Below are 14,193 nucleotides of genomic sequence, written 5' to 3' on the forward strand. Positions count from 1 at the left end.
TGTCAGCCGTTGGCTTCCAGGATCCCTGGACTCCATGTCCAGCCCCAGGGATGGGTGTTGATTAGTCAAGCCAATCAAGTAATCTCTTGCTAATCCTTGACTTAAGAAAGGGCATAAGAACTTGAGAGATGAGAGCAAGCCTGCTAGAATGGGGGAGATTCTGGGAAAGGATTCTTAGTTTTTAAAAAGAAACACAAAGAAGGGCTCCTGAGTCCTGAAAAGGAGACACATAAAAGACATACAATTCTTTATTTTTTTTTTTAGAAACTCTTTCTTTTTCGTCAACCTATTTCTATTTTAAGAGTTTGTGGAAAAACAGCTTAAGACCACTCAGTGGTTGTTCCTACCCATTCAGTGGCCTGAGCAGTGGCAGGCTGAGCACTCCAGTCTTCAGTGGGGAACTGCTGAATAGGCACAGGGGGCGCCTGCACACTTTCGGACCAGTCCGCCACCTCAGGCTGAGGAGCAGGGAACTCAGGAAGTGGGGCGGTCCATTCACCCTGAAATTCCTCCTTGGTCACAGCCTTCTCAGCTGCCGCCTGCTCTTCCTTTTCAACCTCTTCAGGATCTCTGTAGAAGTAGAGATCAGGCATGGCCTCCCATGGGTGTTCACGGGAGATGGTGCCACATGAGCAGAACTTCCCGGGCAAGCATCCACCACATCAGACCCACTGAGTGAGCTCCCTTGTTGTTGCATGGGATGGCAACGTCCACATAAAAAAGGGATCCAATTCTTTTTTGCTTCTGGATGTTGCCATGTGAGGATGCAATGCCTGAGGCCATTGCAGCCATGTTGTGACCATGAGAAGAGTGAGCAACATGATGAGGATGGAACAGGAAAGAGGTGAAAAAACCTGAGCCTTTGAGGACACTGAATATATTGTGCCCTTTCTCTGGGCTTCCAGTTATATGAGTTAATCCATTTTGTTTATTGGTGACACCTCCAGAGGCAACTTCTTCTGTCACTTGCCACCAGAAGCATCCTGAGTGACTCACCACTGAATAGTGAATACATTTCAAATTACTTCGCATGGTGTAAGAGGATTTTCGTCATCTGTGCCTGTTTACCTCTTCAACCCCCTCTGCCTCTGTCTGGCATATCACCCCCTGCCATGCCATGCAGATTCTCCCTTTCTTCACATTCTCTTTCTGGTGAACAACCTTCTCCTACTTGTCCACCTGGCAAAGTCTTTCTAATTCTTCAAGATTATTCTCAAGCTCCCCCTTCTTTTCAATACCTCCCTTTCCACATAGGAGAGACCTTCTCTTCCTCATGTCCCCTCCTCCCCTCCTCTCCCCTTTACCTGCTTTTCCCCACGCCCCACATCAATTTTAGGACCAGTCTCACCCCATGCATTTAGATTTTAACATGGTTTCCCTCCCTTCCCAGCCGCCTTCTCTAGTCGACTCTGAACTCCTTGAGAGCACGGACCACGTCTTATTCAGTTCTGCTGCCCCCAGGAATCACGACAGTGCCTGGCACATCATGGTCACTTAATGAATACCTGTTGAAGGGGATTTCTGTGGGGAACTTGGATGAAAGCTGAGAGAAGCAAATCTCTTTGCTTCCACGCAAATCTGAGAGCACAGGTCTGGAATGCTATTGTGCGATGTGAGTGTGTGTGTACACACACACGTTGGCCGGTGTCTGGGTTTCTCTGTTGAGGGATTGCGTGAAAAGGTGTCTTCGTGAACAGTACAAGTGTTAACAAGTGGGTGAACGTAGGCTTGTGTGAGTGAAGTCTTCTGCGTAAGGAAGTGTGAAAGGGAGTTTGTCTGTGTGACTGGGGAGTCTGGGAGACTTTTTGGCGTGAAATTCTGAGGGTTGAGTCAGAAGTGTGGAAGGAACATATGTAAATTTTTCAGATCACTCAAAATGTTGGTTAGCCCCAGATCTTTTTCTCAAGCTGTCTTTGCCATCTATTAAGCCCTAGTTTCCAACGCTCTAATGATTTCATTCCCACTCACCCTGTCCAGGTTTTCCACATGCCTTTCAAGGAATCTGAATTTAATGAGGCAAAATGCCCTAATAGCAAGCAGATCATCACCTATTATATGTGTAACCCTGGTGTTTAAAAAAAAAGTTATGAGGATATGAGGAGTGAATGGGAACAATCTGAGGGCCTCCAACCACAGGATGATGGAAGATATGTGCGTGTTTTTGCTTTTGTTGGTTTTGTTTCGGAGGAAGATGCTTGGTCCTATCAGGGCAATGAGGGACCAACACAAGATTATGGGCCCAAGGGTCACCCTCGCTGAAGCTGGTCTGGGACACCCCTCTTCTGACCTGGGGGTGATTTTCTTTGTTTTTATTGATAACATGGACCTCATTTGTTTTATTTTATTTATTTATTTATTTATGTTTGGCTGCGCCGGGTCTTCATCGCGGCACGCGGGCTCTCTAGTTGCACTGTGCAGGCTCTGGAGCACGCGGGCTCAGTAGTTGCGGAGCACAGGCTTAGTTGCAATATGTGGGATCTTAGTTCCCTGACCAGGGATCAAACCTGGGCCCCCTGCATTGGGAGAGTGGAGTCTTAACCACTGAACCACCAGGGAAGTCCCTGGACCTCATTTTTAAGAACTTCTCTATCAAGTGAAGTCTGAATAAGCTTCCCAACAAACAATTAAGAGCAGAAAAGAAGTATACCCAACACTCTTATTTATTTTTCAAGACCACCCCATGAAGCCCCATCTTACAAATAAAGGAACCGAGGTCTGGGGAATTCCCTGGCGGTCCAGTGGTTAGGACTCGGCACTTCCACTGCAGGGGGCCTGGGTTCGATCCCTGGTCGGGGAACTAAGATCCCACAAGCCGTATGGTGCAGCCAAAAACAAACAAACAAAAACAAAAAAAGAGGGCCTCCCTGGTGGCGCAGTGGTTGAGAGTCCGCCTGCCGATGCAGGGGACACGGGTTCGTGCCCCGATCCCGGAGGATCCCACATGCCGCGGAGCGGCTGGGCCCGCGAGCCATGGCCGCGGGGCCTGTGTGTCCGGAGCCTGTGCTCCGCAACGGGAGAGGCCACAGCAGTGAGAGGCCCGCGTACAGCAAAAAAAAACAAAACAAAACAAAACAAAAAACAAAAAAAGAAAACTGGGGTCTGGAGATGTTAAGTGACTTTGCATGGTGGGTAAATAATAGAGCTGGGATTTCACCTCCAGCCTGTCAGAGGGAGTCCCTGAGGAGAGCTGGGGACCGTTTTGCTTTTGGTTTTGTTTCTTTGGCTCTGATATTGGTCTGGGAAATGCCCACAGATCAGGAAATGCAGATTCAAGACCAGGAGAGATTTTCCAAGGCACGTGGAGGAGAAAGCTATGTTTCCTCAGAGGTGAGCCAATGGCCAGACCCCAGGGCTGAGTCACAAAGCCCCCAGAGTCAGGGCTGAACTGTGTGCAGGAAGGACTGGCCTAACTCTCTGCTGGGGACTGACTTGAGCAGCCGTGGCATTAAGGCAGAGGGGCATCATGCACAGGTGGGTGGGGCTCCATCGGGGGCCCCTTTCTAAGTCTTTCCAAGTGGGGAGAAGCCTAAAAATACATAAACAATGTTATATATGGTCTTTTAATGCATTATTCCAGTGACAAAGTGGCAAGGACTCAAGAGCCCGCCTGCTGGTGTTCAGATCCTGGCTTCTCCACTTTCTCGCTGTGTGACCTTCGGCTAACTACTTACCCTCTGTGTGCCTGGGTTGTCTCTTGTAAAGTGGGGATAACGACTGTAGAGTCATTATGAGAATTGAAAGCATCTGTGAAGTTGAGTGCTTACAGTGGTGTTTGGCATGTAGTAAGGCATAATGCAAGTGTTAGCTGCTACTGCTGTTGTTGGTTAAAGGAGAAATTGAGGGCTTCCCTGGTGGCGCAGTGGTTGAGAGTCCGCCTGCCGATGCAGGGGACACGGGTTCGTGCCCTGGTCCGGGAGGATCCCACATGCCGCGGAGCGGCTGGGCCCGTGAGCCATGGCCGCTGAGCCTGCGCGTCCAGAGCCTGTGCTCTGCAATGGAAGAGGCCACAACAGTGAGAGGCCCGCGTAGCGCAAAAAAAAAAAAAGAAAAAAAAGGAGAAATTGATATTATTAAAAAATAATTGACTGCCAAGGTGCCTCCATATATGGGGCCAAAGGTGCTGACTGGCCAAAGGCTCTGACAAGTCCTGCAGCTGGAAAATCTGTCTTTGTTTAGCATTCCCCAAATTGAATTGACCATGCCATCTTTATCCCCCGGGATAAGGGAAAGAGTCAGCAGTTCAATTGCTCCATGGCCGCCCCACGCCATCCTCTGACAGCAGAAGTTCCCCAGGCCCTCTCTGTAGATGCCCCTGTGACCAAGCTGCAGGCTGTTTTGTTGTGAAGCTGTGGCTGGTTCAGTGGCACACCAGCCATCTGGCCTCTGCTCCCTCTCCTTCCCAGCCTCCCCTCCCCTCCCTCACTCTCGTCTCCTGCGGTTTCCCTCCCCAGCAGAGTCAGTGCAGAAGCTTTTGCGTCCACCTCTGAGACTTAAGGAATCAGAGCTCACATAGACACTTCCTGTCACACATCCTCTACATTCTACCAAGGAAAATAAACCACAACCACAATTTTCTTTGTGATTGTAAGTAAAGACCATCAGCAGGTATTCTGAGTGTGGTGTGATAGAAAGCGTCTGATCTAGGAATTAGAACTCTGGGATTTTCCAATCTCATCTCTTGCACAAACCAGCTAAATTACTCTTCAGAGAGTGGATTACCGAAAAATGGGGCAACACATGTTTGTCCTCATATATCACATCTGTGAGGATTAATAAGCATTATAGGGACTTCCCTGGTGGTGCAGTGGATAAGAATCCACCTGCCAGTGCAGGGGACATGGGTTCGTGCCCTGGTCGGAGAAGATCCCACATGCCACAGAGCAACGAAGCCACAATTACTGAAGCCCGCACGCCTAGAGCCCATGCTTCGCAACAAGAGAAGCCACCGCAAAGAGAAGCCCGTGCACCACAACGAAGCATAGCCCCCGCTCGCCACAACTAGAGAAAGCCCACACGCAGCAATGAAGACCCAACGCAGGCAAAAATAAATAAAATTAAATATTTTTTAAAAAGTTAAGCATTATAACTCACACTTGTTGAATGCCTACTACAGTGTATGATCTCTTTTGATATTCCACCAACAAGCTGGATATTTCTACTTTGAAAGACAGGCCTTATTACTTCCATTTTTCAAATGAGCATTCTGAGACCCAGAGAGGTTAAGTAACTTGACCAAGGTCACACAGCTATTTAATATCAGAGCCAGGAATTAAATGCAAGTTTGTCTGACCTCCAAGCTCATCTTTCCACTGCTTGTCCAGTGAGGAAATGCATATGAAAATATGTTAAACTCCACAAAACATAGATAGTAAAATGTACTCTGTCAGAGACTTCCCTGGTGGTCCAGCAGTTGGGACTCTGTGCTCCCAATGCGGGGGGGGCCCAGGTTTGATCCCTGGTCAGGGAGCTGGATCCCGCATGCCACAACTGGGGATCCCGCATGCCGCGGCTGAAGATCCTGTACACCGCAGCGAAGACCTGGCACAGCCAAATAAATAAAAAATACTAAAAAAGAAATAGTAGCATCAAAAAGTTTTTTAAAAATGTATTCTGGGAGTTGAAGACACCGCTGACCACATTTATCCTAATAAAGTCTATTGTCTTTGAGGCCTTTTGTTCTGGAAATGAGACAAAATCAGTGACTTAGACAAAAGTTAGTCTTTTAAGTATATCCTTTTGGCCCCTAACTCCTTCTTTCCACTAGAGATACCTCCACACATTGCCACAATTTTTAAAAGTTGTCTCAGACCGGTAACAAATATTGGCCATCTCTAAGCAGGTGTCCTCTCTCTCCCCGCCTCAGTGGCAGCCAGCAGGTGGCATGTGGCTCACATTCTGTCCCCAGAGCTTGTCCCCAGGTCTTGGCTCCAGAGCAGGGGCCCCAGGGTCAGGGGTGGGGGTGGGAGGGTCACAGCTCTTGCTGCGGCCATTGGCCCAGCCCATCTTTCGTGTGTGCTCTTGTCCACTGCATGCCGGGCCTCCTGGCTGCCTGCATGTCTCTGAGCCCTGGAGAGCCTGCCAGCACGGCGCATGACTGTTGCCTGTGGTCATGATCTGTGGCTGTTGTTTGTAACCAAGAGTTTTGATGGACATTGATGTATATAATTAAGTGGATTCTGTGACTGTATCAGCATCTCCACTGCACCTCACAGCAGCTCCTTTCTGGGCTACAGAGTACACCACAGGTCTCGGGGGTGTCCCTAACTTAATCGAGATCAACAGTGGGCTGCATCAAGGAAGAAAATAAGGATGTTAACTAAATTTATGGTAGTCATTTTGCAGTATATATGTAAATCATCATTATGTTGTGCACCTAAAACTAATACAATGGTATATGTCAACTATATTTCAATTTTATAAAATAAGAATACATTTTTAAAAAGAAAAGCAGAAAAGGGAACAGCCATCCATCACACGTGAAAGCAAGCCACACTCTGCACTGGGCAGGGCCAGGCTCACGGCACCTTCTCTGTCCTAAAGAAGCACCGTGTGGTGACTTCCTGGTGGCGCAGTGGTTAAGAATCCGCCTGCCAACGCAGGGGACACGGGTTTGAGCCCTGGTCTGGGAAGATCCCACGTGCCGCGGAGCAACTAAGCCCATGCGCCGTAACTACTGAGCCTGCGCTCTAGAGCCTGCGAGCCACACGACTGAAGCTCATGTGCCTAGAGCCCTGCTCCGCCACAAGAGAAGCCACTGCAGTGAGAAGCCCGTGGCACCGCAACGAAGAGTAACCCCGCTCTCTGCACCTAGAGAAAGCCTGCGTGAAGCAACGAAGACCCAACACAGCCGAAAATAAATAAATAAATAAATAAATAAATAAATTTTAAAAAAAAGAAGCACCATGGGTGCACCCCAAGCACGGCTGCCCCTAGGCCAGATGCTTCTTGCCCAGGTGCAAAGGACTTGTTTGCTCTACTGACTCCGGGCATTCATCCAGAGCACGCAGGCAAACAGGAGCTGGGGTCAAATCTGACAGGCCGCCTGTTCTTGTAAATAGAGCTTCGTGGGGTCACGGCTACGTGTGGTTCCCGGCTGCCTCCCTGAATTGTTGCAATAGACACAGTATAACCGGTGAAGCCAAAAATAAATATTTTTGACTCTTTGACCCTAGACAGAGAAAGATCACTGACTCCTGACCTAGGGCAGAAATCCGGAGAAGGGCAGAGAGAGTTTTGCTTGCACCCCTTACTGAGCAGTCTCTGAGTCACTCTCAGTTTCTTCCTGTTCATTTCTTTTACTTTAAAATTTTGCTTTAATTTCTGAATGGGGAGTGCATTCACCTGGTTCAATCAAAATCAAATAACAGAGAAAAGTCCTGGTCCTTCCCCTCCCCACCCAACTCTGTTCCAAGAAATGACAGTTCTCAGGAGAATTGTGTGTATACCGGCTTTCTTTTTTGAGGTTACAGAAATGTTCTAAAATTGACTGTGGTGATGGTTGCACATATCTGTGAATCTACTGAAAGCCACTGAATTGTGTATTTTATTAATTTAATTATTTTTGCTGTGTTGGGTCTTCGTTTCTGTGCGAGGGCTTTCTCTAGTTGCAGCAAGCGGGGGCCACTCTTCATCGCAGTGCGCGGGCCTCTCACTATCGAGGCCTCTCTTGTTGCGGAGCACAGGCTCCCGACGCGCAGGCTCAGTAGTTGTGGCTCACAGGCCTAGTTGCTCCGTGGCATGTGGGATCCTTCCAGACCAGGGCTCGAACCCGTGTCCCCTGCATTAGCAGGCAGATCCTCAACCACTGCGCCACCAGGGAAGCCCCTGAATTGTGTATTTTAAATGGGTGAGCCTTCTGATATGCAAAATATCTCAATAAAGCTGATATTCAAAAAAATCAACAGTGCAGAATATGGGTGCATGTTAGTTAAATTTAATCTGCACCCTTGGAGTGATTAGTCAGCATTGAAGCATCCCCACCAGGAACTCATGTTCAAGTACTTTTTTTTTTTTTTTTTTTGCGGTACGCCGGCCTCTCACTGTCGTGGCCTCTCCCGTTGCGGAGCACAGGCTCCGGACACGCAGGCTCAGTGGCCATGGCTCACGGGCCCAGCCGCTCTGCGGCATGTGGGATCTTCCCAGACTGGGGCACAAACCTGTGTCCCCTGCATCGGCAGGCGGACCCTCAACCACTGCGCCACCAGGGAAGCCCCATGTTCAAGTACTTTAGCTATCATTATCTAAATCTGCACCAGAGGGTTTGTAATTCCCATAAGGGAAGATAGAAACAGTGTTCCATCCTTAGTAGCGTGTCGCTTGTGGCTAGAAAGAGTGTGTGGGCACAGCTGTACTTGCATGTACAACACAGAAGCAAACAGCCACCAGACCCCAATAGTATGGCATTCTAGGTCCAGGGACCCTCATTCACAAGGACCCTGTGGCCGGATCAAATGACAAGGCTCACCTGCTCTCAGGTCACTGTTTCCTACCCCGGGATGGCAGAGGAGAGAGATCTGAGATGAACAGACCAGGTTAGATGACTGTCTCCTCTGTCCCTGTGCCAACAGCTGTTTGAATCAGTAGCAGAATTTATCCTGAGACTTGCTTTCATTGTCCACTTGACAATTGTTGGAAGCAGGTGACACTCAGATGTTGAATAACTAGTGAGGCTTGGCATGTCCACGGTCCTGGGGCACGTCCCCTCTGGCTGCTAGATTTGGGAAGTGGTGAGGAGGAGTCCCAGGAAAGAGGTGGGAGCCACTGGGATGGAGAGGCGGCACTTGGCCTGGGGTGCGGTGATGGAAATGCTCGGGACAACGGCTGTCTACCCACTGTTATGACGGTTTTTCTGTATTTCAGCAGCAGATACAACTGCTCTGGTACACATGGGCTCAGTGCCAGTTCTGGTGAAAGGCCAGTTTTAGCCTATGTCACCTTGCATCACTGTTACACACCTCCCGTGACCCTCTTCCCTTTTGCTTTTCTATCCCCATTTGTTGTCTTTCCTTTGTTCCCAAGGCTGTTCCATTTCTCTTATCAAAAAGGAGGAAATGTCCCACTAAGATGTTAGGATTTAATGCCAGACTTCCCGAGGCACTTGAGTTTTAAAAGAGAATGTCTAGGGACTTCCCTGGTGATGCAGTGGTTAAGAATCTGCCTGCCAATGCGGGGGACATGGGTTTGAGCCCTGGTCCGGGAAGATCCCACATGCCACGGAGCAGCTAAGCCCATGCACCGCAACTACTGAGCCTGTGCTCTAGAGCCTGCAAGCCACAACTACTGAAGCACGTGCGCCACAACTACTGAAGCCCATGCGCCTAGAGCCCGTGCTCCGCAACAAGAGAAGCCACTGCAATGAGAAGCCCACGCACCACAACGAAGAGTAGCCCCCGCTCACCGCAACTAGAAAAAGCCCGCGTGCAGCAGCAAAGACCCAACACAGCCAAAAATAATTAATTAATTAATTAATTAAAAAATAAATAAAGTCAATTCCCGTTTTTTTTTTAAAAAGAGAACGTCTAGGAAGAGGCTCGGTCCTCAAACTCATGGCTAGGGTGGAATTTGTGACATAGGTGGAAGGTGATTTGAAGTGGGAACCTTCTCAGCCCTCTTGCAAACACATGACAAAGAGGGTCAACCTGTGTGGGACCTGCCTTGTTCAGGATAATGGCATTAGAACTAAAACCCAAGAGTGGCTTATGTTTATTTGGAATAATTTTGTCCCTCTGAACTTCCAGAACCAAAAGTATCCTTCTGAAGAAGATAGAATTGATAGTTCAGAGACAATGTCTTAGCCCAAGACTAAAGTATTGTGAGATGGAGAAGTTTCCAGGTTGGAACAGTGAGGGAATTTACATAATGATAGAGATGTACACCACCTCCCTCCACCTACCCTATTTCAGTAAGGTAGTCAACTTTCAACTGTCCTTACAAGTCTGAGCTAAGAATTTTACTTTGGTCAAAAATATCTAACCCAGAACCACCTCATACCCATTAGGACGGCTACTATAAAAATACCAAAAATAATAAGAGTTGGAGAGGATGTGCAGAAATTGGAACCCTTGTGCTCTTTTCGGTGGGAATGTAAAATGGTGCAGCTGCTGTGGAAAACAATGTGGTGGGTCCTCAAACAATTAAAAATAGAACTACCATATGATCCTGAAATTCCGCAAAAGAATTGAAAACAGGGTCTCAAAGGGTTATTTGTATGCCACGTTCATAGCAACTTTATTCACAATCGATACAAATTGGAAGCAACCCAGGTGTCTGCAGATGGATGAATGGATAAGCAAAATGTGGTCTATCCATTCAGTAGAATACTATTCAGCCTTCAAAAGAAGGAAGTTTTGACACTTGCTACAACATACGTGAACCTTGAGGACAGTATGCTAAGTGGAATAAGCCAGTTGCAAAAAGACAAAGGCTGTATGGTTCCACTTATATGAGGAACCTGGAATAGTCAACTTCATAGAGAGAGATAAAAGGTAGACTAGCGGTACTGTGGGTTGGAGGGAGAGGTAAGTGAGGAGTAGGGGGTTAGTTTTGCAAGCTGAAGAGGGCTCTGGCGATGGATGGCAGTGATAGTTGCACAGCAATGTGAATGTACTTAACAGCACTCCAGTGTACACTTAGAAATGGTGAAGGTGGACAATTTTATGTGCATTTTACTAGATAAAAATTGTTAAAGCATATCCACCTAAAAAATAGATATCAAATTCAACACAATCAAACCTACTGTGGAGCTTCTGATGAGTAACCAAACTTCTCAGTCACAGTCACCTTCTTTCCCGGCGTCTCTGTCCCCCAACATATATGAAAGAGGTACTGGTGAAGAGGCGAAGAGTGCAGTGGAGTGACAGGTGGCTGGAACACTCAGGGAAAAACACGTCAGCAACCGGCAATTGGGGCCAAGGCTGCACAGGCCAAGTGTGTTTAAGAGGGACATGCTCTCTCTCTCTCTTTTTTTTTTTTTTCTGCTGTACGTGGGCCTCTCACTGTTGTGGCCTCTCCCGTTGCAGAGCACAGGCTCCGGACGCGCAGGCTCAGCGGCCATGGCTCACGGGCCTAGCCGCTCCGCAGCATGTGGGATCTTCCCGGACCGGGGCACGAACCCGTGTCCCCTGCATCGGCAGGCGGACTCTCAACCACTGCGCCACCAGGGAAGCCCTACTCTCTCTCTTTTTTTGATGTACAATGTTGTGTTAGTTTCTGCCATACAGCAAAGTGAGTCAGTTGTACATATATATATATATATCTGCTCTTTTTTAAGATTCTTTTCCCATATAGATCATTACAGAGTATTGAGAAGAGTTCCCTGTGCTAGACAGTAGGTCCTTGTTAGTTACCTATTGTATATATAGCAGTGTGTATGTGTCAATCCCAATCTCCCAATTCATCCCTGCCCACCCACTCCCCCACCTTTCCCCCCGGTAACCATAAGTTTGTTTTCTACATCAGTGACTCTGTTTCTGTTTTGTAAATAAGTTCATTTGTACTATTTTTTTAGATTCCATATATCAGTGGTATCTGATATTAGTCTTTCTCTGTCTGACTTGCTTCACTTAGTATGATAATCTCTAGGTCCATCCACACTGCTGCAAATGGCATTATGTCATTCTTTTTTATGGCCGAGTCATATTCCATTGTATGTAAGTACCATATCTTCTTTATCCGTTCATCTGTCGATGGACATTTAGGTTGTTTCCATGTCTTGGCTATTGTAAATTATGCTGCTGTGAACATTGGGGTGCATGTATCTTTTTGAATTAGTTTTCTCTGGATATATGCCCAGGAGTGGGACTGCTGGGTCATATGGTAATTCTATTTTTAGTTTTTTAAGGAACTTCTCCATAATGGTTGTACTAATTTACATTCCCACCAACAGTGTAGGAGGGTAGAGGGACATACTCTCTTATGTAAGAGAAACAGTTACAAGAATGAGGGACTTCCCTGGTGGTCCAATGGTTAAGACTCTGCACTTCCACTGCAGGGGGCAGGGGTTCAGTCCCTGGTCGGGGAACTAAGGTCCCACATACTGTGCAGCACAGCCAAAAAAATGAGAAGTTTGGTGCTTATATTGAATAAGCAATAAATAGCAAGGGTCTCATATGTGAGGGCACTGTGAGCGCTAACAGAGGTGCCCAAAGGAATAGGCAGGACCTTCAAGGGTCTTACTATCTCTATTCAGGAAGGCAGGATATTTACAAATGGGAAAATCATACTTTCAGGAAATGTATTAAGTGCCAGGTGGTGGTATGTACTATACATACAGGATGGGTACAAGAGTTGAGTTGAAGGAGAGATTAATTCAGGTTGTGTTGGGTTAGTAAGAAAAGATTTTGACAGGTAAACTTGAGATGGTATGAACCGTTGCGCTGTATTACTCGAATTAGCTTTGGGAAATGTTATCATGTTTTGTTGATGCAATCATAAGCTTTTCAAACTCATTTAATCTGTGGTTTAAAAGGGGCCGAGCTCCAAGCAGATACCAGGAGCAAAGGTTTCTGGTTTTCCTATGATTAGCCCCAAATATAGAAAAAGAGGAGCCTTTCTTTTTGTTTTGTTCTGTGCTTTGAGTACCTCATATACTCTTTTTAGATGGGTCTCTGGTGAAATAAACATAAGCCCAGGATAAATCCCCTTCACCCACTGTGAAGCCAGGCTCTTGTTATTCTTCCAGGCTTTTCCTTATTCTGCCAAGATCTAGTGATATTCCTATCCCAGCCCAGCAGTTTCCGGCAGACATCGGCTCCCACCTTTCCAGGGGTCCCATAAGCAAAATAAGCAATCAAGTTCATCCTGCTACTGTCTTCGTTCCATACTTGGTCCTGTTACACCGAGTGAATGTGAAAGCGTGGGTAATCGTTAGTCAAATCCATTTCACCTGCCTCCACTAACCAAGGTCGTTTTAATTGTTGCTGTAAGATGTTTGCCTGAGTTCTTGTCCCAGAACTTGGAGTCAGCTGTGTCTGCTTGGAGGTGAACTGGTTAAGACCGGATAGGACCAACGACCCTCCAACTGGGCATGCGGAGTCTCTGTTAAGTGACCTTCTGACATCAGGGGGCTGAAGACACCACCCTGGGTCTGTGCGCCTGCCTTTCTGAATGTGCAGAGACCTGAGGCTTAGCCACACCTGCACAGAATAACAGTGATGACCTGACTGCACCTTTCCCCGTGCTCCCCACCTCCCCATGCCTCAGTCCACCGTGCTGCCTTATCCCATAAATAGCCCAAGCCCCTTGCCTTCCAGGAGGCAGATCTGAGACTTTGTTCTCCCGTCTCCTCTGTTTGCTGCAAACCTCAGGTCTCAGCATTTCGGCTTGAAAAACCTTCTAGAAACTGGTGCAAAACGAAACTGGTTCAGTAACAGATGCTTGGATATTTGTTAGATAACTGGTAGGCAAAAGAGACACGGCTAAGATGGGAAATGTTTCCCAATTGACTAGTTGGAGTTCACTCAAAAATGCACACGGGGGGCTTCCCTGGTGGCGCAGTGGTTAAGAATCCACCTGCCAATGCAGGGGACACGGGTTTGAGCCCTGGTCCGGGAAGATCCCACATGCTGTGGAGCAACTAAACCCGTGCGCCACAACTACTGAAGCCCGTGAGCCTAGAGTCCGTGCTCGGCAACAAAGAGTAGCCCCCGCTCACGGCAACTAGAGAAAGCCCGCGCACAGCAACGAAGACCCAACGCAGCATGCATGCATGCATGCATGCATAAATAAATAAATAAATAAGCAAGCAAGCACAAGGGAAGTGACAAATTCTGCTGTCTGGTTTTCCTGCTGAAGTCTACTTTCTCACATTTATTTTAAATTCAAAATTAGTTTGAAAAGTTTACAGAACAGTGCCCCATACATGCTGTTTATGCTGGCTTTCCCTATGTACATTTTATTTCCAATTATTCCATAATTCTTAGACCCTGTCAGGGATTCTCATGCCTTCCCCAGTATCTAGCGAGACCTGAGCTTAAACTGGGTGTTCTTACAGAGAAACCGACAAAAACGGTGAAGCTAGATTTAGGAAAACATGTGCATAGCAGAATGACAAAAAAGGGGACTCTTTCTTTCTTATTAAAGCTTTAACTAGAATTTTTAAGAATAAGGAGTGGGACTTCCCTGGTGGTCCAGTGGTTGAGACTCCAGGCTCCCAATGCAGGGGGCCCGGGTTCGATCCCTGGTCAGGGAACTGGA

The 14,193-nt window shown here is 47.4% G+C and overlaps 1 pseudogene; it reads right to left on the reverse strand.

Annotated features, from left to right (window-relative positions):
* Nucleotides 1–320: 320 nt before the first annotated feature.
* Nucleotides 321–711, reverse strand: LOC132487729 (small ribosomal subunit protein uS2-like; annotated as a pseudogene).
* Between the last annotated feature and the right edge of the window lie 13,482 nt (nt 712–14,193).

This window comes from Mesoplodon densirostris, chromosome 4, assembly GCF_025265405.1.
Source record: "Mesoplodon densirostris isolate mMesDen1 chromosome 4, mMesDen1 primary haplotype, whole genome shotgun sequence".
In the NCBI taxonomy this organism is placed as follows: Eukaryota; Metazoa; Chordata; class Mammalia; order Artiodactyla; family Ziphiidae; genus Mesoplodon; species Mesoplodon densirostris.